Below are 23,694 nucleotides of genomic sequence, written 5' to 3'. Positions count from 1 at the left end.
TACTCCGAAAGAGTGTTTAGTGCAGCCGGGAACCTTGTCAGCGAAAGGCGTAGGAGGTTGCTTCCACAAAATGTGGAGAAGATGATGTTCATAAAAATGAATTATCAACTCTTCCAGGGAGACCAGCCTCCAGAACGTACAGAGGGACCAGAGGCGGTGGATTGCAGTCAGGACGAGTTAATAGTCTGTGAGGATGTGCACAACACTGAAGAGGGTGAGGAATCGGATGAGGAGGATGAGGACGACATCTTGCCTCCGGAGAGCTTGTTTGTGCAGGGACAGATTAATTGCCAGCTTGTTTTGTAGGGGCCCAAACGAAAAAATCATTTCAGCGACAGTCTTGTGGCAGACCCTGGCGCTGAAATGATTGGTTTGTTAAAGTGTGCATGTCCTGTTTATACAACATAAGGGTGGGTGCACCTCTTTTTTTTCTTTGCATTATGTACTGTTTGGGGCCTAGTTTTTCAACTGCCATCCTGTCTGCCACTGCAGTGTCACTCCTAGATGGGCCACGTGTTTGTGCCGCCCACTCGTATCGCTTAGCATAGTCATCCAGCTACCTTGGTGCAAGATTTTGGACATAAAAACAATATTGTGAGGTGTGAGGTGTTCAGATTAGACTGGAAATGAGATGAAATTAATGTTATTGAGGTTAATAATAGCATAGGAGAAGAAAAACCACAAATTCTGTGATTTTAGCTGTTTTTATGCTTTTTTAAAAAAAAATACAGATCCAAAACACAAAACCCAGAACCCAAAACACGGAAGGGTGGTTTTGGCAAAACCATTGCAGATCAAAAACACGAAGAAAGATCCAGATCCAAAACCAAAACACAAAACACGAAAAGTGGCCGGTGCACACCCCTAGTATGGATATATATATATATATATATATATTAGGGGTGAGCGGGTTTGGATTTCTGAAATCCGAACCCCCCCGATCCGAGGCCGATCCGAGTCAGGCTCGACTTTTCCCGCCTGACTCGGATCTGAAATCGAGGCAAAACGTCATCATCCCGCCTTCCGGGTCTCGCGGGTTTTGGATACTATATAAGGTACCCGCGTTGGCGCCATTTTCTCACTCGGCTGTGGACAGTGAAGAGGGAGGGTGGGAGTTAGGGCTGGCTGGGCTGGGCTGGGCTGGGCTGGGCTGGGCTGTGTAGTGTAGTGTAGTGCAGTGTAGTGTTGTGCTGTGCTGTGCTGCGCTGTGCTGCTGTTGTCCATAGGGGCTGTGTCCACTACTTCAAAGTCCATAGGGGCTGGCTGGACTGTGTTCTGCAGTCAGTTGTCCATAGGGGCTGTGTCCACTCCAAAGTCCTGTGCAGTGTCCCAGTCCTAACTGGGTGCTGTAGTGTTGTCCAGGGGGTGCTCTGTCCATCAGGGGTGCTCCCCCCAAGTGCTAAAAAAAAAATATTTTTCTGTGTTTGTGAATTGTGTGCACTGTGGCTGCACGTGCATCAACAAAGGAGCAGCGCCAAGCGTGCGCCTGTGTCCCATAAGTAAAAGGCCGGCTGGCTTGTCCGTTAAAGGGTGCTGTAACCCCCAAAGGGCACTCCAAACAAACTAAAAATATATATTTTTTTGTGTTTGTGAATTGTGTGCGCAGTAGCCGCACGTGCATCAACAAAGTAGTGCCAAGTGTCCGCCTGTGTCCCATAAGTAAAAGGCCAGTTGGCTTGTCCGTTAAAGGGTGCTGTAACCCCCAAAGGGCACTCCAAACAAAATAAAAAAATAAATTTGTTTGTTTGTGAATTGTGTGCGCAGTAGCTGCACGTGCATCAACAAAGTAGTGCCAAGCGTGCGCCTGTGTCATAAGCAAAGGGCCGGCTGGCTTGTCCATTAAAGGGTGCTGTAACCCCCAAAGTACACTCCAAACAAAATAAAAAAATATTTTCTGTGTTTGTGAATTGTGTGCGCACTAGCCGCACGTGCATCAACAAAGTAGTGCCAAGCGTGCGCCTGTGTCATAAGTAAAGGGCCGGCTGGCTTGTCCGTTAAAGGGTGCTGTAACCCCCAAAGGGCACTCCAAACAAAATAAAAATATATATTTTTTTGTTTGTGAATTGTGTGCGCAGTAGCCGCACGTGCATCAACAAAGTAGTGCCAAGCGTGCGCCTGTGTCATAAGTAAAGGGCCAGCTGGCTTGTCCGTTAAATGGAGCTGTAACCCCCAAAATACACTCCAAACAAAATAAAAAAATATTTTCTGTGTTTGTGAATTGTGTGCGCAGTAGCCGCACGTGCATCAACAAAGTAATGCCAAGCGTGCGCCTCTGTCCCATAAATAAAGGGCCGGCTGGATTGACCGCTAAAGGGTGCTGTAACCCCCAAAGTACACTCCAAACAAAATAAAAAAATATTTTCTGTGTTTGTGAATTGTGTGCGCAGTAGCCGCACGTGCATCAACAAAGTAGTGCCAAGCGTGCGCCTGTGTCATAAGTAAAGGGCCAGCTGGCTTGTCCATTAAAGGGTGCTGTAACCCCCAAAATACATTCCAAACAAAATAAAAAAATATTTCTGTGTATGTGAATTGTGTGCGCAGTAGCCGCACGTGCATCAACAAAGGAGCAGCGCCAAGCGTGCGCCTCTGTCCCATAAGTAAAAGGCCAGTTGGCTTGTCCGTTAAAGGGTGCTGTAACCCCCAAAGGGCACTCCAAACAAAATAAAAAAATATTTTCTGTGTTTGTGAATTGTGTGCGCAGTAGCCGCACGTGCATCAACAAAGTAGTGCCAATCGTGCGCCTGTGTCCCATATATAAAGGGCCGGCTGGATTGACCGCTAAAGGGTGCTGTAACCTCCAAAAGGCACTCCAAACAAAATAAAAAAATATATTTTTCTGTGTTTGAGAATTGTGTGCACTGTGGCTGCTCGTGCATCAAGGAAGGAGCAGCGCCAAGCGTGCGCCTGTGTCATAAGCAAAGGGCCAGCTGGCTTGTCCATTAAAGGGTGCTGTAACCCCCAAAGGGCACTCCAAACAAAATAAAAAAATATATATTTTTTTGTTTGTGAATTGCGTGCGCAGTAGCCGCACGTGCATCAACAAAGTAGTGCCAAGCGTGCACCTGTGTCATAATTAAAGGGCCGGCTGGCTTGTCCGTTAAAGGGTGCTGTAACCCCCAAAGTACACTCCAAACAAAATAAAAAAATATTTTCTGTGTTTGTGAATTGTGTGCGCAGTAGCCGCACGTGCATCAACAAAGTAGTGCCAAGCGTGCGCCTGTGTCATAAGTAATGGGCCAGCTGGCTTGTCCGTTAAATGGAGCTGTAACCCCCAAAATACACTCCAAACAAAATTTAAAAATATTTTCTGTGTTTGTGAATTGTGTGCGCAGTAGCCGCACGTGCATCAACAAAGTAATGCCAAGCGTGCGCCTCTGTCCCATAAATAAAGGGCCGGCTGGATTGACCGCTAAAGGGTGCTGTAACCCCCAAAGTACACTCCAAACAAAATAAAAAAATATTTTCTGTGTTTGTGAATTGTGTGCGCAGTAGCCGCACGTGCATCAACAAAGTAGTGCCAAGCGTGCGCCTGTGTCATAAGTAAAGGGCCAGCTGGCTTGTCCATTAAAGGGTGCTGTAACCCCCAAAATACATTCCAAACAAAATAAAAAAATATTTCTGTGTATGTGAATTGTGTGCGCAGTAGCCGCACGTGCATCAACAAATTAGTGCCAATCGTGCGCCTGTGTCCCATATATAAAGGGCCGGCTGGATTGACCGCTAAAGGGTGCTGTAACCTCCAAAAGGCACTCCAAACAAAATAAAAAAATATATTTTTCTGTGTTTGAGAATTGTGTGCACTGTGGCTGCACGTGCATCAACAAAGGAGCAGCGCTAAGCGTGCGCCTCTGTCCCATAAGTAAAAGGCCAGTTGGCTTGTCCGTTAAAGGGTGCTGTAACCCCCAAAGGGCACTCCAAACAAAATAAAAAAATATTTTCTGTGTTTGTGAATTGTGTGCGCAGTAGCCGCACGTGCATCAACAAATTAGTGCCAATCGTGCGCCTGTGTCCCATATATAAAGGGCCGGCTGGATTGACCGCTAAAGGGTGCTGTAACCTCCAAAAGGCACTCCAAACAAAATAAAAAAATATATTTTTCTGTGTTTGAGAATTGTGTGCACTGTGGCTGCACGTGCATCAAGGAAGGAGCAGCGCCAAGCGTGCGCCTGTGTCATAAGCAAAGGGCCAGCTGGCTTGTCCATTAAAGGGTGCTGTAACCCCCAAAGGGCACTCCAAACAAAATAAAAAAATATATATTTTTTTGTTTGTGAATTGCGTGCGCAGTAGCCGCACGTGCATCAACAAAGTAGTGCCAAGCGTGCACCTGTGTCATAATTAAAGGGCCGGCTGGCTTGTCCGTTAAAGGGTGCTGTAACCCCCAAAGTACACTCCAAACAAAATAAAAAAATATTTTCTGTGTTTGTGAATTGTGTGCGCAGTAGCCGCACGTGCATCAACAAAGTAGTGCCAAGCGTGCGCCTGTGTCATAAGTAATGGGCCGGCTGGCTTGTCCGTTAAATGGAGCTGTAACCCCCAAAATACACTCCAAACAAAATTAAAAAATATTTTCTGTGTTTGTGAATTGTGTGCGCAGTAGCCGCACGTGCATCAACAAAGTAATGCCAAGCGTGCGCCTCTGTCCCATAAATAAAGGGCCAGCTGGATTGACCGCTAAAGGGTGCTGTAACCCCCAAAGTACACTCCAAACAAAATAAAAAAATATTTTCTGTGTTTGTGAATTGTGTGCGCAGTAGCCGCACGTGCATCAACAAAGTAGTGCCAAGCGTGCGCCTGTGTCATAAGTAAAGGGCCAGCTGGCTTGTCCATTAAAGGGTGCTGTAACCCCCAAAATACATTCCAAACAAAATAAAAAAATATTTCTGTGTATGTGAATTGTGTGCGCAGTAGCCGCACGTGCATCAACAAAGGAGCAGCGCTAAGCGTGCGCCTCTGTCCCATAAGTAAAAGGCCAGTTGGCTTGTCCGTTAAAGGGTGCTGTAACCCCCAAAGGGCACTCCAAACAAAATAAAAAAATATTTTCTGTGTTTGTGAATTGTGTGCGCAGTAGCCGCACGTGCATCAACAAATTAGTGCCAATCGTGCGCCTGTGTCCCATATATAAAGGGCCGGCTGGATTGACCGCTAAAGGGTGCTGTAACCTCCAAAGGGCACTCCAAACAAAATAAAAAAATATATTTTTCTGTGTTTGAGAATTGTGTGCACTGTGGCTGCACGTGCATCAAGGAAGGAGCAGCGCCAAGCGTGCGCCTGTGTCATAAGCAAAGGGCCAGCTGGCTTGTCCATTAAAGGGTGCTGTAACCCCCAAAGGGCACTCCAAACAAAATAAAAAAATATATATTTTTTTGTTTGTGAATTGCGTGCGCAGTAGCCGCACGTGCATCAACAAAGTAGTGCCAAGCGTGCACCTGTGTCATAATTAAAGGGCCGGCTGGCTTGTCCGTTAAAGGGTGCTGTAACCCCCAAAGTACACTCCAAACAAAATAAAAAAATATTTTCTGTGTTTGTGAATTGTGTGCTCAGTAGCCGCACGTGCATCAACAAAGTAGTGCCAAGCGTGCGCCTATGTCATAAGTAAAGGGCCGGCTGGCTTGTCCGTTAAAGGGTGCAGTAACCCCCAAAATACACTCCAAACAAAATAAAAAAATATTTTCTGTGTTTGTGAATTGTGTGCGCAGTAGCCGCATGTGCATCAACAAAGTAGTGCCAAGCGTGCGCCTCTGTCCCATAAATAAAGGGCCGGCTGGATTGACCGCTAAAGGGTGCTGTAACCCCCAAAGTACACTCCAAACAAAATAAAAAAATATTTTCTGTGTTTGTGAATTGTGTGCGCAGTAGCCGCACGTGCATCAACAAAGTAGTACCAAGCGTGCGCCTGTGTCATAAGTAAAGGGCCGGCTGGCTTGTCCATTAAAGGGTGCTGTAACCCCCAAAGTACACTCCAAACAAAATAAAAAAATATTTCTGTGTTTGTGAATTGTGTGCGCAGTAGCCGCACGTGCATCAACAAAGTAGTGCCAAGCGTGCGCCTATGTCATAAGTAAAGGGCCAGCTGGCTTGTCCGTTAAAGGGTGCTGTAACCCCCAAAGTACACTCCAAACAAAATAAAAAAATATTTTCTGTGTTTGTGAATTGTGTGCGCAGTAGCCGCACGTGCATCAACAAAGTAGTGCCAAGCGTGCGCCTGTGTCCCATAAAGGGCCAGCTGTATTGACCGCTAAAGGGTGCTGTTACCCCCAAAGTACACTCCAAACAAAGTAAAAAAATATTTTCTGTGTTTGTGAATTGTGTGCGCAGTAGCCGCACGTGCATCAACAAAGTAGTGCCAATCGTGCGCCTGTGTCCCATATATAAAGGGCCGGCTGGATTGACCGCTAAAGGGTGCTGTAACCCCCAAAGTACACTCCAAACAAAATAAAGAAATATATTTTTCTGTGTTTGTGAATTGTGTGCACTGTGGCTGCAAGTGCATCAACGAAGGAGCAGCGCCAAGCGTGCGCCTGTGTCCCATAAGTAAAAGGCCGGCTGGCTTGTCCATTAAAGGGTGCTGTAACCCCCAAAGGGCACTCCAAACAAAATAAAAATATATATTTTTCTGTGTTTGTGAATTGTGTGCACTGTGGCTGCATGTGCATCAACGAAGGAGCAACGCCAAGCGTGCGCCTGTGTCCCATAAGTAAAAGGCCAGCTGGCTTGTCCGTTAAAGGGTGCTGTAACCCCCAAAGTACACTCCAAACAAAATAAAAAAATATTTTCTGTGTTTGTGAATTGTGTGCGCAGTAGCCGCACGTGCATCAACAAACTAGTGCCAAGCGTGCGCCTGTGTCATAAGTAAAGGGCCGGCTGGCTTGTCCGTTAAAGGGTGCTGTAACCCCCAAAGGGCACTCCAAACAAAGTAAAAAAAAAATTTCTGTATTTGTGAATTGTGTGTACTGTGGCTGCACGTGCATCAACAAAAGAGCAGCGCCAAGCATGCGCCTGTGTCCCCTAAGTAAAGGGCCGGCTGGCTCATTTCTGAAAGGGTGGTGTAACCCACAAAGTGCACTACTCTCCAACAAAAATAAAAAATTATTTTCTGTGTTTGTGTGCGCCTTAGCCGCACGTATATATCAATATAACATAAATGGAGGACCAAACTTTCTCCGATAAAAATAAAATAGGGAAAGATCAAGAACCACTTCCTCCTAGTGCTGAAGCTGCTGCCACTAGTCATGACATAGACGATAACATGCCATCAACGTCGTCTGCCAAGGCCGATGCCCAATGTCATAGTAGAGGGCACATACAATCCCAAATGACAAAGTTCAGGAAAATGACCTTTAAAAAAATATTTAAATCATCTGAAGAGAAACGTAAACTTGCCAATATGCCATTTACAACACGGAGTGGCAAGGAATGGCTAAGGTCTTTCCCTATGTTCATGACTAGTGGTTCAGCTTCTGCATTCTAAGAAGATATCACAAATCCCCAAGGAGAGTCCAAGTGTGGCGGCGGTTGCGATGCCTGACCTTCCCAGCACTGGACGGGAAGAGGTGGCTCTTTCCACCATTTGCACGCCCCCTGCCAGCGGCGTCACTAGGGGGGTGCGGCCCGCACCTGGTGTCACCCTTCAAGGGGGTGACACCAAGAAGAGCAGCACATCACACCCGCGGGCCGCACACCCCAGGCACCACCGCCGACCATGCTGCTGGAGACACACACTGGGATCCACCGCGTGATGTCCATCCTGGTCTGCCCGCCGCCACCGGGGTGAGCTGCACTGCACATTCACCGCGGCCGGCGTCCAGAGCCACACACAGGCACAGAGGATCTCTCTGTGCCTGTGTGTGCTTCTGGACGCCGGCCGCGATGACGTCATCGCGCACGCCGGCTCTGCTTGTCCTTCTGGGAGCCGCTCAGCCTGCTGGAGAAGGAGGAGGGACCACGGACCTGAGCGTGCTGTGTGTCAAGAAAGAAGAACTTGGAAGCCAGCCAGGAGTCAAGTGCACAGTGCGCTGCGCACCCCAACTGGACACACCCAGAGGTAAGTACACAGGGGGGGGAACAGTATAAGGGGGATTACTGGGGGCCGGGCCACAATTAGAGTTCCATGCTGGGACACCTTATAAGGGCACTACTGGGGGCCATGGGACACAATATAAGGGGGCCATGGGACACAATATAAGGGCACTACTGGGGGCCATGGGACACAATATATGGGCATTACTGGAGGCCTGGCTATGGGACACTGTATAAGGGCACTAATGAGGCTATGGGACACTGTATGAGGGCACTAATGAGGCTATGGGACACTGTATAAGGGCACTACTGAGGCTATGGGACACTGTATAAAGGCACTACTGGAGGCTATGGGACACTGTATAAGGGCACTAATGAGGCTATGGGACACTGTATGAGGGCACTAATGAGGCTATGGGACACTGTATGAGGGCACTACTGGAGGCTATGGGACACTGTATAAGGGCACTAATGAGGCTATGGGACACTGTATAAGGGCACTACTGGAGGCTATGGGACACTGTATAAGGGCACTAATGAGGCTATGGGACACTGTACCAGGGCACTAATGAGGCTATGGGACACTGTATAAGGGCACTACTTAGGCTATGGGACACTGTATAAGGGCACTACTGGAGGCTATGGGACACTGTATAAGGGCACTACTGAGGCTATGGGACACTGTATAAGGGCACTAATGAGGCTATGGGACACTGTATAAGGGCACTAATGAGGCTATGGGACACTGTATAAGGGCACTATGGGGGCAATGGGGCACTGTATAAGGGCACTACTGGAGGCCATGGGGCACTGTATAAGGGCACTACGGGGGGCTATGGGACACTGTATAAGGGCACTACTGGGGGCACAGCTTAAGGGGCATTGCTGGGGCACTGCATAAGAGATGCAATCCTGGGGGCACTGTATAAGGGCACTATGGGGGTCACAGCTCAAGGGGCATTGCTGGGCCACTGCGTAAGGGGTGCTACTGGAGGCACTGTATAAAGCATACTTCTGGGGGTACTGCATAAGGGGCACTACTGGCAATACTGTATAAGAGGCACTACTGGGGGCACAACATAAGGGGCATTGCTGGGCCACTGCGTAAGGGGTGCTACGGGGAGGCACTGTATAAAGCATACTTCTGGGGGTACTGCATAAGGGGCACTACTGGCGATACTGTATAAGAGGCACTACTGGGGGCACAACATAAGGGGCATTACTGGGGCACTGCATACTGGGCACACTGAATAAGGGGCGCTACTGAGGCACTGCATAAGGAGCGATACTGGTGGTAAAGTATAAGGGGCGCTACTGGGGGAACTGTGTAAGGGGCACTACTGGGGGTACAGCATATGGGGCTCTAATAAAATGGGCATTGCATACTGGGCTCTAATACAGGGGGCATTGCATATTGGCCACATCTACAGGGGGCATTGCCTAAAGGGGCACTACTACAGGGGGAACTGCATAATGGGCACAACTATAGGAGATTGCATAAGGGGCACTAATACGGCATTGAATAAAGGGCATTCCATAGAGGTAATGTGAGTGCTTGTCCATCTGCAAATGGAAACTCTTGCTGCCCATTGATTTAACATATATAATAGTGCTTTATAAATTATCCATATATTAGAGTTGCTCATTTATTATAAACATATTTTCAGAGAATAAAGTGAGAGTTTTCATACCAGTCTGGAGGAGACAGCCTAACCCTACTCCTGACGCTATTGGAATCGAGTGCTGCCTAATTTCTGCTTTCACCTTCAAGAAATCTGCACTGTAAGTCTGAGTATGTTTGCACTGATATTGTATAGTATGCTTATTGTTGTGACTTAAAATACATAATACACATTTATATGTTAAAAGCATTGTACTAGTCTAAATTTTTTTGGGTCAGGTTGGTGGTGTGGGGAAGGGGGGGGTTCAAGGAAACTTTTGCCCTGAATAAACACCTGGCTGCAGATAAGGGAGGGAGAGAGGGTCCATTTTATATTACTGCATAATAGATCATATTTCTTTACATGTAATCAAACTTTGATTTATAATATGATCTTACTGTTATGAGTTTAACATGAGGAGGGAATGAGGTAGTAGAAAAAGTCAATGGAGGGTTGGTCATTGGGGACGATTCAAATGTTTTATCGCACCCTATCTCCCGCCTAAAGTGACGGGAGATTGGGGTGCGATATTCAATTGTTTTTGGGCGCCCATGCATGCCGTGCCCAAATCGACAGGGCTAAACCCGTAAAGCGGCTAAGTCCTGCTTTGGGCGCCCAAACTCCCATTTAGGTGCCCAAAGTGCCGACTTATTGAACATTTCTGCTCGCCTGCCCTGAGCCTTCAGCCACGGGTGCAAACAATTCAATCGCCCCCACTGTCTCTACCCTAAGGAGTATATTTAAATGGCTCATTTTAAATTATTAATTGGTATTGGTATTGGTCTGTGTATGCCCTTTATGTTAACATCATTATAGATGTGTACTCCTACATCTATCCTCGATATGCTATACAGCGTGAGATGCCGGACATGAGTGAGCCGCCAGGTCCAGTGCAGCTCTGCTAACGTTGGGCATCTTTGTTTGCTAAAAATGAGTCTCAGTCACAATGCAATGTGACTACTATAGTACGCACAAGGAGACTGTGTTGATTAATTTGATATATGACACTTGTATATTGTGTCAGTATACAGATCAGAGCTTGTATTGGAAGAAAGCTGCAGCTGCTACTACTGCACTTTATATACAGGTTCAGAGATTCAGTTGCACACAGATATACAAGTGTCATAAGAGAGCATTGGTGCCCCCCCCATTTTTTAAATGGGTACATAAAATAGTGCACCTGAAAAAAGGCCATGGCCTCATGGGGAAAGGCGAGGGAAGAGATAGGGGAGGCCAGGAGATGTTGGGGCCAGGGAAGAGATAGTGGAGGCCAGGAGATGCAGGGGATAAAAGAAGAGGAAGCTACAAGTGAGAATGATAATAAACAGGAAAATTGACAGGCCCAAACAGCGCCCCCTGCCCTGCGGTGCCCTGTGCCATGGCACTGGTCACACTACCCTAGTTACCCTGAGTGTCATGCATCAAATTAATCCTCCTTTTACATCCTAGTCACATTACGTTGCAACTAGGATGCATTTTTAGCTAGAAACAAGCAAAGAAGATGCCCGATACTAGAAGATTCTTAAGCGACCTGGCGTATGAGGACACATCTGTATACATATATTAACAGTATTTTATTTTTGTTTTTCAAAATGTTTTGTTTGCCTTTTCTAAATTTTGCATGTTTTTGAACCCTGCATTGATTTCAATATTGAATTATTAGGGGTAAAATACACACCTTTTCTCATTGACTAACAGGGTATATTTAAATTAACTTCCCCATGCAGTGTTCTGCACTTGTAATTAACCTGGCAGGGTAACAGCAGAATCACATGGTCCAAGGTTTTCCTTCCTTTGCCTGTACTATTTACAATAGATTTACATATTTTTATTTAATTTTGCAAAAAAATTCTATTATGCATTTTTACATTGTGCAGTGATATTCAATCATGCTGCATGGTGTACATAAAGCAAAGAGGCCAAGTGGATGCCAGCAAAGGAAGGCAAAAGAAACAAGAAAAAAAGCACTGAAAACGCAAGCTGGATCCATGCTTCAATTTGTCAAAAGACAGGATGATGGCCAGGGTTCATCAAAAGACACAGCTCCTCCGTGTCAGTCTCCAATTGATAATACTAATTCTTCTGATGATCGCATGCATTCTACAGAAGAGCAAGAAGTGGAAATTGCAGAATTTACAGCAGAAAAACAAGGAGTGGAAATGGAAGAATGTCAAGCAGAAGAAAGTGCTGAAAGTGACTCTAGCCTTGATACTGCAACGGAAATGAGTGATGTTATGGAGAAAGATTTGCAAATTTTCCATGATGTTTCTTTCTAGGAAATACCAGTTCCAGATCACTTTCGGGTTGAAATCATCAAAAAGGGAAGTACTTATTTCCAGAACAAAGATGGTCCTTTCAGTGCAGTGTCAGGGCAAGATTCAGATGGAAAAGCAAAGGGTGGTGTACGTCAGCTTTCAAAAGAGTGGTTTTACAAGATGATGCCAAATGGCGAGAAAATTCTACGGTCTTGGATGATTTACTCAGTTGTCAGCAACAAATTATACTGTTTTTGCTGCCGACTGTTTGCAGTTAGTACTACAAGTATGACATCCAAATTTGTGACTGGGTTTCAGATGTGGTGGAAACTAGGGGTGAGCGGGTTCGGATTTCTGAAATCCGAACCCCCCCGAACCCCCCCGATCCGAGTCTGATCCGAGTCAGGCTCGACTTTTCCCGCCTGACTCGGATCTGAAATCGAGGCAAAACGTCATCATCCCGCCTTCCGAGTCTCGCGGGTTTTGGATCCTATATAAGGTACCCGCGTCGGCGCCATTTTCTCACTCGGCTGTGGACAGTGAAGAGGGAGGGTGGGAGTTAGGGCTGTGTAGTGTAGTGTAGTGTAGTGCTGCTGTTGTCCACTACTTCAAAGTCCATAGGGGCTGGCTGTGTTGTGCTGTGCTGCTGTTGTTAATAGGGGCTGTGTCCACTACTTCAAAGTCCATAGGGGCTGGCTGGACTGTGTTGTGCAGTCAGTTCTCCATAGGGGCTGTGTCCACTCCAAAGTCCTGTGCAGTGTCCCAGTCCTAAAGGAGTGCTGTAGTGTTGTCCAGGGGGTGCTCTGTCCATCAGGGGTGCTCCCCCCAAGTGCTAAAAAAATAATATATTTTCTGTGTTTGTGAATTGTGTGCGCAGTAGCCGCACGTGCATCAACAAAGTAGTGCCAAGCGTGCGCCTGTGTCATAAGTAAAGGGCCGGCTGGCTTGACCGTTAAAGGGTGCTGTAACCCCCGAAAGTACACTCCAGTCCAAACCAAAAAAAAATTATTTTCTGTGTTTGTGAATTGTGTGCGCAGTAGCCGCACGTGCATCAACAAAGTAGTGCCAAGCGTGCGCCTGTGTCATAAGTAAAGGGCCGGCTGGCTTGACCGTTAAGGGTGCTGTAACCCCCGAAAGTACACTCCAGTCCAAACCAAAAAAAAATTATTTTCTGTGTTTGTGAATTGTGTGCGCAGTAGCCGCACGTGCATCAACAAAGTAGTGCCAAGCGTGCGCCTGTGTCATAAGTAAAGGGCCGGCTGGCTTGACCGTTAAGGGTGCTGTAACCCCCGAAAGTACACTCCAGTCCAAACAAAAAAAAAAATTATTTTCTGTGTTTGTGAATTGTGTGCGCAGTAGCCGCACGTGCATCAACAAAGTAGTGCCAAGCGTGCGCCTGTGTCATAAGTAAAGGGCCGGCTGGCTTGACCGTTAAAGGGTGCTGTAACCCCCAAAGTACACTCCAGTCCAAACCAAAAAAAAAATTATTTTCTGTGTTTGTGAATTGTGTGCGCAGTAGCCGCACGTGCATCAACAAAGTAGTGCCAAGCGTGCGCCTGTGTCATAAGTAAAGGGCCGGCTGGCTTGACCATTAAAGGGTGCTGTAACCCCCAAAGTACACTCCAGTCCAAACCAAAAAAAAAATTATTTTCTGTGTTTGTGAATTGTGTGCGCAGTAGCCGCACGTGCATCAACAAAGTAGTGCCAAGCGTTCGCCTGTGTCATAAGTAAAGGGCCGGCTGGCTTGACCGTTAAAGGGTGCTGTAACCCCCAAAGTACACTCCAGTCCAAACCAAAAAAAAAATTATTTTCTGTGTTTGTGAATTGTGTGCGCAGTAGCCGCACGTGCATCAACAAAGTAGTGCCAAGCGTGCGCCTGTGTCATAAGTAAAGGGCCGGCTGGCTTGACCGTTAAGGGTGCTGTAACCCCCGAAAGTACACTCCAGTCCAAACCAAAAAAAAAATTATTTTCTGTGTTTGTGAATTGTGTGCGCAGTAGCCGCACGTGCATCAACAAAGTAGTGCCAAGCGTGCGCCTGTGTCATAAGTAAAGGGCCGGCTGGCTTGACCGTTAAAGGGTGCTGTAACCCCCAAAGTACACTCCAGTCCAAACCAAAAAAAAAATTATTTTCTGTGTTTGTGAATTGTGTGCGCAGTAGCCGCACGTGCATCAACAAAGTAGTGCCAAGCGTGCGCCTGTGTCATAAGTAAAGGGCCGGCTGGCTTGACCGTTAAGGGTGCTGTAACCCCCGAAAGTACACTCCAGTCCAAACCAAAAAAAAAATTATTTTCTGTGTTTGTGAATTGTGTGCGCAGTAGCCGCACGTGCATCAACAAAGTAGTGCCAAGCGTGCGCCTGTGTCATAAGTAAAGGGCCGGCTGGCTTGACCATTAAAGGGTGCTGTAACCCCCGAAAGTACACTCCAGTCCAAACCAAAAAAAAAATTATTTTCTGTGTTTGTGAATTGTGTGCGCAGTAGCCGCACGTGCATCAACAAAGTAGTGCCAAGCGTGCGCCTGTGTCATAAGTAAAGGGCCGGCTGGCTTGACCGTTAAGGGTGCTGTAACCCCCGAAAGTACACTCCAGTCCAAACCAAAAAAAAAATTATTTTCTGTGTTTGTGAATTGTGTGCGCAGTAGCCGCACGTGCATCAACAAAGTAGTGCCAAGCGTGCGCCTGTGTCATAAGTAAAGGGCCGGCTGGCTTGACCATTAAAGGGTGCTGTAACCCCCGAAAGTACACTCCAGTCCAAACCAAAAAAAAAATTATTTTCTGTGTTTGTGAATTGTGTGCGCAGTAGCAGCACGTGCATCAACAAAGTAGTGCCAAGAGTGCGCCTGTGTCATAAGTAAAGGGCCGGCTGGCTTGACCGTTAAAGGGTGCTGTAACCCCCAAAGTACACTCCAGTCCAAACCAAAAAAAAAATTATTTTCTGTGTTTGTGAATTGTGTGCGCAGTAGCCGCACGTGCATCAACAAAGTAGTGCCAAGCGTGCGCCTGTGTCATAAGTAAAGGGCCGGCTGGCTTGACCGTTAAAGGGTGCTGTAACCCCTGAAAGTACACTCCAGTCCAAACCAAAAAAAAAATTATTTTCTGTGTTTAGCCGCACGTATATATCAAATCGATATAACATAAATGGAGGACCAAACTTTCTCCGATAAAAATAAAATAGAGAAAGATCAAGAACCACTTCCTCCTAGTGCTGAAGCTGCTGCCACTAGTCATGACATAGACGATAACATGCCATCAACGTCGTCTGCCAAGGCCGATGCCCAATGTCATAGTAGAGGGCACATACAATCCCAAATGGCAAAGTTCAGGAAAATGACCTTGAAAAAGACATTTAAATCAGCTGAAGAGAAACGTAAACTTGCCAATATGCCATTTACGACACGGAGTGGCAAGGAACGGTTAAGGTCGATCCCTAGTATGTTCATGACTAGTGGTTCAGCTTCACATGACGATGGAAGCCCTCCTCCCACTAAAAAAATCAAAAGAGTTAAGCTGGCAAAAGCACAGCGAAGAACTGTGCTTTCTAAGAAGATATCACAAATCCCCAAGGAGAGTCCAAGTGTGGTGGTGGTTGCGATGCCTGACCTTCCCAGCACTGGACGGGAAGAGGTGGCTCTTTCCACCATTTGCACGCCCCCTGCAAGTGCTGAAAGGAGCACCCACAGTCCACTTGCTGATATGCAAATTGAAGATGTCACTGTTGAAGTACAACAGGATGAGGATACTGGTGTAGCTGGCGCTGAGGAGGAAGTTGGCGAGGAGGATTCTGATGGTGATGTGGTTTGTTTAAATCAGGCTCCGGGGGAGACAGTTGTTGTCCGTGGGATGAAAAAGCCCATCACGGTCATGCCTGGGCAGAAGACCAAACATTCCACCTCTTTGGTCTGGCAATATTTCTATCCAAATCCGGACAACAACTGTCTTGCCATATGTACCATATGTAAAGGTGAAATAAGTAGGGGTAGGGACGTCAACCACCTAGGAACATCCTCCCTTATACGGCACCTGCAGCGCGTTCATAAAAAGTTACTGTCAAGTTCAGAAACTTTGGCTAAGACCGTAAGCAGTCCAGGGACACCTAAATCCCGTTGTCCTGTTGTATCCAAGCGCCTGCAAACCACACCGTCAACTCCCTCCTCGTCAATTTCCTCCTTAGTCAGGATCGGAAGTAGTCCTGCAGGCCATGTCACTGGCATGACTGACTCTCCTATCCGGGATTCCTCTGGAGGATCCTGCATTGCTACGCCTACTGCTGCCGCTGCTGCTGTTGCTGCTGCTGGGAGTCGTTCATCATCCCAGAGAGGAAGTAGGAACACCACTACTTTTACTAAACAATTGACCCTCCAACAGTCCTTAGCGAGGAGGATGAAGTACGACAGCAGTCATCCTGAAGCAAAACGTATAACTGAGGCCTTGACTGCTATGTTGGTGTTAGACGTGCGTCCGGTATCCGCCATTAGTGCAGTGGGATTTAGACAATTGATGGAGGTAGTGTGTCCCCGGTTCCAAATCCCGTCTAGATTCCACTTCACTAGGCAGGCGATACCGAGACTGTACAGAAACGTCAGAAAAAGTGTCCTCAGTGTCCTGAAAAATGCCGTTGTACACAATGTCCACTTAACCACGGACATGTGGACAAGTGGAACAGGGCAGACTAAGGACTATATGACTGTGACAGCCCACTGGGTAGATGTATCACCTTACGCAGCAACAGCAGCAGCGTCACCAGTAGCAGCATCTCAGAAACGCCAGCTCGTTACAAGGCAGGCTACGCTGTGTATCACCGGTTTCAGTAAGAGGCACACCGCCGACAACCTCTTAGAGAAACTGAGGGAAATCATCGCCCAGTGGCTTACCCCACTTAGACTCTCCTGGGGATTTGTGATATCTGACAACGCCACCAATATTGTGCGGGCATTACATCTGGGCAAATTCCAGCACGTCCCATGTTTTGCTCACACAATAAACTTGGTGGTGCAGAATTTTCTGAAAAGCGACAGGGGCGTGCAGGAGACGCTTTGGGTGGCCCGAAAAATTCTGGCCACTTTCGCCATTCAGCGACTGCGTGCCGAAGACTGGAGCGCCAGCAAACACTCTTGAACCTACCCCGCCATCACCTGAAGCAAGAGGTTGTGACGCGGTGGAACTCAACCCTCTATATGCTTCAGAGGATGGAGGAGCAGCAAAAGGCCATACAAGCCTATACATCCACCTATGACATAGGCAAAGGAGGGGGTATGCACCTGACTCAAGCACAGTGGAGAATGATTTCCGTGTTGTGCAAGGTTCTCCAGCCCTTCGAACTTGCCACACGTGAAGTCAGTTCAGACACAGCCAGCTTGAGTCAGGTCATTCCCCTCATCAGGCTTTTGCAGAAGCAGCTGGAGAAAGTGAAGGAGGAGCTAAGACAGAGCGATTCCGCTCGGCATGTGGGACTTGTGGATGAAGCCCTTCATTCGCTTTGCCAGGATTCCAGGGTGGTCAATCTGTTGAAATCAGACCACTACATTTTGGCCACCGTGCTTGATCCTAGGTTTAAAGCCTATGTGGTGTCTCTCTTTCCGGCCGACACAAGCCTGCAGAGGTGCAAAGACCTGCTGGTGAACACACTGTCAGCTGAAGCGGAACGTGACACGTCAACGGCTCCTTCTTCATTTTCTCCCGCAACTGGGGCTGCCAGGAAAAAACTTAGGTATCCTAAGCAACCCGCTGGCGGTGATGCAGGGCAGGCAGGACCAAGTTTGGACATCTGGTCCGGACTGAAGGACCTGGCAACAATTTCTGACATGTCTACTGTCACTGCATATGATACTGTCACCATTGACAGAATGGTGGAGGATTACATCGGTGACAGCATCCAAGTAGGCATGTCAGACAGTCCATACCTGTACTGGCAGGAAAAAGAGGCAATTTGGAGGCCCCTGTACAAGCTGGCTCTATTTTACCTGAGTTGCCCCCCCTCCAGTGTGTATTCCGAAAGAGTGTTTAGTGCAGCCGGGAACCTTGTCAGCGAAAGGCGTAGGAGGTTGCTTCCACAGAATGTGGAGAAGATGATGTTCATCAAAATGAATTATCAGCTCTTCCAGGGAGACCAGCCTCCAGAAGGTACAGAGGGACCTGTGGTGGTGGATTCAAGTGGGGACGAGTTAATACTTTGTGAGGATGAGGATGTACACACTGAAGAGGGTGAGGAATCGGTGGATGAGGAGGATGAGGATGACATCTTGCCTCCGTAGAGCCAGTTTGTGCAGGGACACATTAATTGCCAGCTTGTTTTGTGGGGGCCCAAACGAACCAATCATTTCAGCCACAGTTGTGTGGCAGACCCTGGCGCTGAAATGATTGATTTGTTAAAGTGTGCATGTCCTGTTTATACAACATAAGGGTGGGTGGGAGGGCCCAAGGACAATTCCATCTTGCACTTCTTTTTTTTCTTTGCATTATGTACAGTTTGGGGCCTAGTTTTTCTAACTGCCATCCTGTCTGCCACTGCAGTGTCACTCCTAGATGGGTCACGTGTTTGTGCCGCCCACTCGTGTCGCTTAGCATAGTCATCCAGCTACCTCGGTGCAACCTTTTGGACATGAAAACACTATTGTGAGGTGTGAGGTGTTCAGAATAGACTGGAAATGAGTGGAAATTAAGGTTATTGAGGTTAATAATAGCATAGGAGCAGAGAAACCAACAAATTCTGTGATTTTAGCTGTTTTTATGCTTTTTTTAAAAAAAATACAGATCCAAAACACAAAACCCAGAACCCAAAACACGGAAGGGTGGTTTTGGCAAAACCAATCCAGATCCAAAACACGAAGAAAGATCCAGATCCAAAACCAAAACACAAAACACGAAAAGTGGCCGGTGCACACCCCTAGTGGAAACTGAACCCTAAAGTATATAACCATGAGACATCCGAAGAGCACCTATGTTGCCTTGAATAGTGGAAAACATTAGCATTAACCATTGATGCCAAAAGTATTTCTTTAATGGAAATGGAGAAGAAAAAGTGGAGGGACATCTTGTACAGATTGCTTAATATAATATTGTTTCTTGCCAAGCAGAATCTAGCATTCCGTGGCCACAAGGAAGATGAAACTTCATTAAATAAAGGGAACTTTCTTGAGATGGTTGAGATGCTGTCAAAATATGATCCAGTGCTGAAAGAGCACCTTATGAGATTAAAACAGAGCACATGTAAACTTAAAGTGTCAGTCTCTTATCTAGCACCAAACACTCAGAATGAGTTTATAAGTGCCTTGGCAAACCATGTGAAGGAGAAGCTTGTCATTGACATAAAGTCTGCAAACTGTTTTGGGATCATGTTTGACAGCACACCTGACATATCACATACTGACCAGATGTCCGAAGTGATCAGATATGTAAAAATCAACAATATGAAAGTTGAAGTAAAAGAGGTATTTCTTGGATTTTTTCCTTTAAAGGGGAAAACCGCTGCTGACCTCAGTTCTGACATTCTTAAAACACTGGAAAATGATGGACTGGACATAATGATGTGCCGCTCTCAAGGCTATGATAATGCTGCCACTATGGCTGGAATCCATGGAGGTGTGCAAGGCATTCTTAAAAAAAAGAACAGGAAGGCTATTTTTAGTGGATGTGTGGACCATTCACTTAATTTGTGTGGTCAGCACTCTTTTGCTGAAAATGCATCATGTGTGACATTTTTTGGGACTCTTGAAAGAATGTTTTCTTTCTTTGCTGCTTCCACCCATCGATGGGATGTGTTAATGGAACATACTAGAGTCTCAGTGAAAAGGCTGTCAACAACACGCTGGAGTGCTCATCATGCTGCTGTTACACCAGTTAAGGAGAAGTTTGATAAGTTTGTGGAGGCGATCGAAGCTCTTTATGATCTACATGAAAATTTGGATACAAGGGGAGCAGCACAAACTCTTTTGCCTGCTGTCTGTGATTTCACTTTTCTGTGCTACCTATACTTCTGGTGTAATGTACTTCAGGAAGTTAATCTAACACAGCAGTACCTGCAGACAAAGGGCTTAACTCTTGACAAGGTGGTGACAAAGTTAGAGGCGCTTAAACTTTTTTTACATGATGAATGCAGTCAACTAGTGGAGCATGCAATTGAACAGGCACTTTCAAAGTCAGAAGAATATGGAATTGCAGTACAGAGAAGAGCCAGGGTCAAGAAGAGGTTGGCAGGGGAACAAGCATGTGATGCTGGACTCTCTCTTCAAGAAGAAAATAGGAGGGTGATGCCTGAGTGCATTGATCGCTTTCATTCTGAGCTTCAGATCAGATCAAGAGCCATCCAGAAAATAGCAGCCATGTTTGAAGCTGTTCAAGCGAAGAGTCTTATATCTGCCACTGATGAACAGTTAAAGGTGTCTATTCCAAAATTGACCACTTTCTATGATGAATTATCTGAAAGTGCTCTTTTAATAGAAATACCAAGGCTAAGAAGGCACCTGAAAGCAGCAAAGATTGATCTGGAAAAAGCCAAAGATTGGGTAGTATTAGATATTTTGAAATTCATAGCAGAATGGGACTTTGTAGAATCTCTACCAAACCTTTCACAAAGTCTAAAATTATTTTTGACGATCTGTGTGTCTGTGGCTTCATGTGAGAGGAGCTTTTCAAAGCTGAAACTTATAAAGAACTATTTGCGATCTACCATGGGACAGTCAAGGCTTTCAGACCTTGCAATTCTATCAGTTGAAAGTGAGATGGCAAAAGGCATTGACTTTGATGAAGTGATTCAAAAGTTTGCAGCTGTGAAGACCAGAAAAGGAAAGTTTTGATTTTTTTTGTGGAGATGTTCATTAAGTGCTAAAATGCTTTTGTATTTGTTACTGTTTATGTTTTTTATGGTATTACTTATTAAATTATCGAGGTGTGCAAATTAATACTTTGTGTGATATACTTTGCTGAATATAATAAATTTAATATGATTTGGCGTGCTGTTCATGAGAGTTTCTCTTAATGTCTTCATCCCTATGTTGCCCTTCCGAATCTTGGCTAACACATGAAAAACCTCATTGCAATGCAAAACCGTTTTACAGTCTAAGTTTGTGTCCAGTAAGTCATGAAACTGTTGAGTCAAATAATTTAGGCATTGAGTTTAGTTTGCATAACACTTATGTAAATGTTATAATGTTTTACCTGTGATATTGTATTTTAAAGATATAACGTTAGTTTTGTTAGCTGTTTATTTTATTACTATTGCCATTGCATTTAGTGAGTACAAAAACAGTACTAAGGATGGGGGGGTGACACCATGAGCTACCACACCGGGTGACACCAACCCTAGTGACGCCTCTGCCCCCTGCAAGTGCTGAAAGGAGCACCAACAGTCCACTTGCTGATATGCAAATTGAAGATGTCACTGTTGAAGTACAACAGGATGAGGATACTGGTGTAGCTGGCGCTGAGAAGGAAGTTGGCGAGGAGGATTCTGATGGTGAATTTGTTTAAATCAGGCTCCGGGGGAGACAGTTGTTGTCCGTGGGATGAAAAAACCCATCACGGTCATGCCTGGGCAGAAGACCAAACATTCCACCTCTTTGGTCTGGCAATATTTCTATCCAAATCCGGACAACTGTCTTGCCATATGTACCATATGTAAAGGTGGAATAAGTAGGGGTAGGGACGTTAACCACCTAGGAACATCCTCCCTTATATGGCACCTGCAGCGCGTTCATAAAAAGTTACTGTCAAGTTCAGAAACTGTGGCAAAGACCGTAAGCAGTCCAGGGACACCTAAATCCCGTTGTCCTGTTGTATCCAAGCGCCTGCAAACCACACCGTCAACTCCCTCCTCGTCAATTTCCTCCTTAGTCAGGATCGGAAGTAGTCCTGCAGGCCATGTCACTGGCATGACTGACTCTCCTATCCGGGATTCCTCCGGAGGATCCTGCATTGCTACACCTCCTGCTGCCACTGCCGCTGCTGCTGTTGCTGCTGAGAGTCGTTCATCATCCCAGAGAGGAAGTAGGAACACCACTACTTTTCTAAACAATTGACCCTCCAACAGTCCTTAGCGAGGAGGATGAAGTACGACAGCAGTCATCCTGAAGCAAAACGTATAACTAAGGCCTTGACTGCTATGTTGGTGTTAGACGTGCGTCCGGTATCCGCCATTAGTGCAGTGCGATTTAGACAATTGATGGAGGTAGTGTGTCCCCGGTTCCAAATCCCATCTAGATTCCACTTCACTAGGCAGGCGATACCGAGACTGTACAAAAACGTCAGAAAAAGTGTCCTCAGTGTCCTGAAAAATGCCGTTGTACCCAATGTCCACTTAACCACGGACATGTGGACAAGTGGAACAGGGCAGACTAAGGACTATATGACTGTGACAGCCCACTGGGTAGATGTATCACCTTACGCAGCAACAGTAGCAGCATCTCAGAAACGCCAGCTCGTTCCAAGGCAGGCTACGCTGTGTATCACTGGTTTCAGTAAGAGGCACACCGCCGACAACCTCTTAGAGAAACTGAGGGAAATCATCGCCCAGTGGCTTACCCCACTTAGACTCTCCTGGGGATTTGTGATATCTGACAACGCCACCAATATTGTGCGGGCATTACATCTGGGCAAATTCCAGCATGTCCCATGTTTTGCTCACACAATAAACTTGGTGGTGCAGAATTTTCTGAAAAGCGACAGGGGCGTGCAGGAGACGCTTTGGGTGGCCCGAAAAATTTCTGGCCATTTTCGCCATTCAGCGACTGCGTGCCGAAGACTGGAGTGCCAGCAAACACTCTTGAACCTGCCCCGCCATCACCTGAAGCAAGAGGTTGTAACACTGTGGAACTCAACCCTCTATATGCTTCAGAGGATGGAGGAGCAGCAAAAGGCCATTCAAGCCTATACATCCACCGATGACATAGGCAAAGGAGGGGGTATGCACCTGACTCAAGCGCAGTGGAGAATGAGTTCCATGTTTTGCAAGGTTCTCCAGCACTTCGAACTTGCCACACGTGAAGTCAGTTCAGACACTGCCAGCTTGAGTCAGGTCATTCCCCTCATCAGGCTTTTGCAGAAGCAGCTGGAGAAAGTGAAGGAGGAGCTAAGATGGAGCGATTCCGCTCGGCATTTGGGACTTGTGGATGAAGCCCTTCATTCACTTTGCCAGGATTCCAGGGTGGTCAATCTGTTGAAATCAGACCACTACATTTTGGCCACCGTGCTCGATCCTAGTTTAAAGCCTATGTGGTGTCTCTCTTTCCGGCCGACACAAGCCTGCAGAGGTGCAAAGACCTGCTGGTGAACACACTGTCAGCTGAAGCGGAACGTGACACGTCAACAGCTCCTTCTTCATTTTCTCCCGCAACTGGGGCTGCCAGGAAAAAACTTAGCTATCCTAAGCAACCTGCTGGCGGTGATGCAGGGCAGGCAGGACCAAGTTTGGACATCTGGTCCGGACTGAAGGACCTGGCAACAATTTCTGACATGTCTACTGTCACTACATATGATACTGTCACCACTGACAGAATGGTGGAGGATTACATCGGTGACAGCATCCAAGTAGGCATGTCAGACAGTCCATACCTGTACTGGCAGGAAAAAGAGGCAATTTGGAGGCCCCTGTACAAACTGGCTCTATTTTACCTGAGTTGCCCCCCCTCCAGTGTGTACTCCGAAAGAGTGTTTAGTGCAGCCGGGAACCTTGTCAGCGAAAGGCGTAGGAGGTTGCTTCCACAAAATGTGGAGAAGATGATGTTCATAAAAATGAATTATCAACTCTTCCAGGGAGACCAGCCTCCAGAAC

The 23,694-nt window shown here is 46.5% G+C and overlaps 1 pseudogene; it reads left to right on the top strand.

The window, feature by feature from the left end:
* Window positions 1-11,566: 11,566 nt before the first annotated feature.
* On the top strand, window positions 11,567-20,722 carry LOC148524173 (zinc finger MYM-type protein 1-like; annotated as a pseudogene).
* The last annotated feature ends 2,972 nt before the right edge of the window (window positions 20,723-23,694 follow it).

This window comes from Taudactylus pleione, unplaced genomic scaffold (assembly GCF_031769625.1).
Source record: "Taudactylus pleione unplaced genomic scaffold, aTauple2 ptg000121l, whole genome shotgun sequence".
NCBI classification, from domain to species: Eukaryota; Metazoa; Chordata; class Amphibia; order Anura; family Myobatrachidae; genus Taudactylus; species Taudactylus pleione.
Note: the sequence above shows the minus strand (reverse complement) of the source record. Positions and strands in the feature narration are given on the sequence as shown.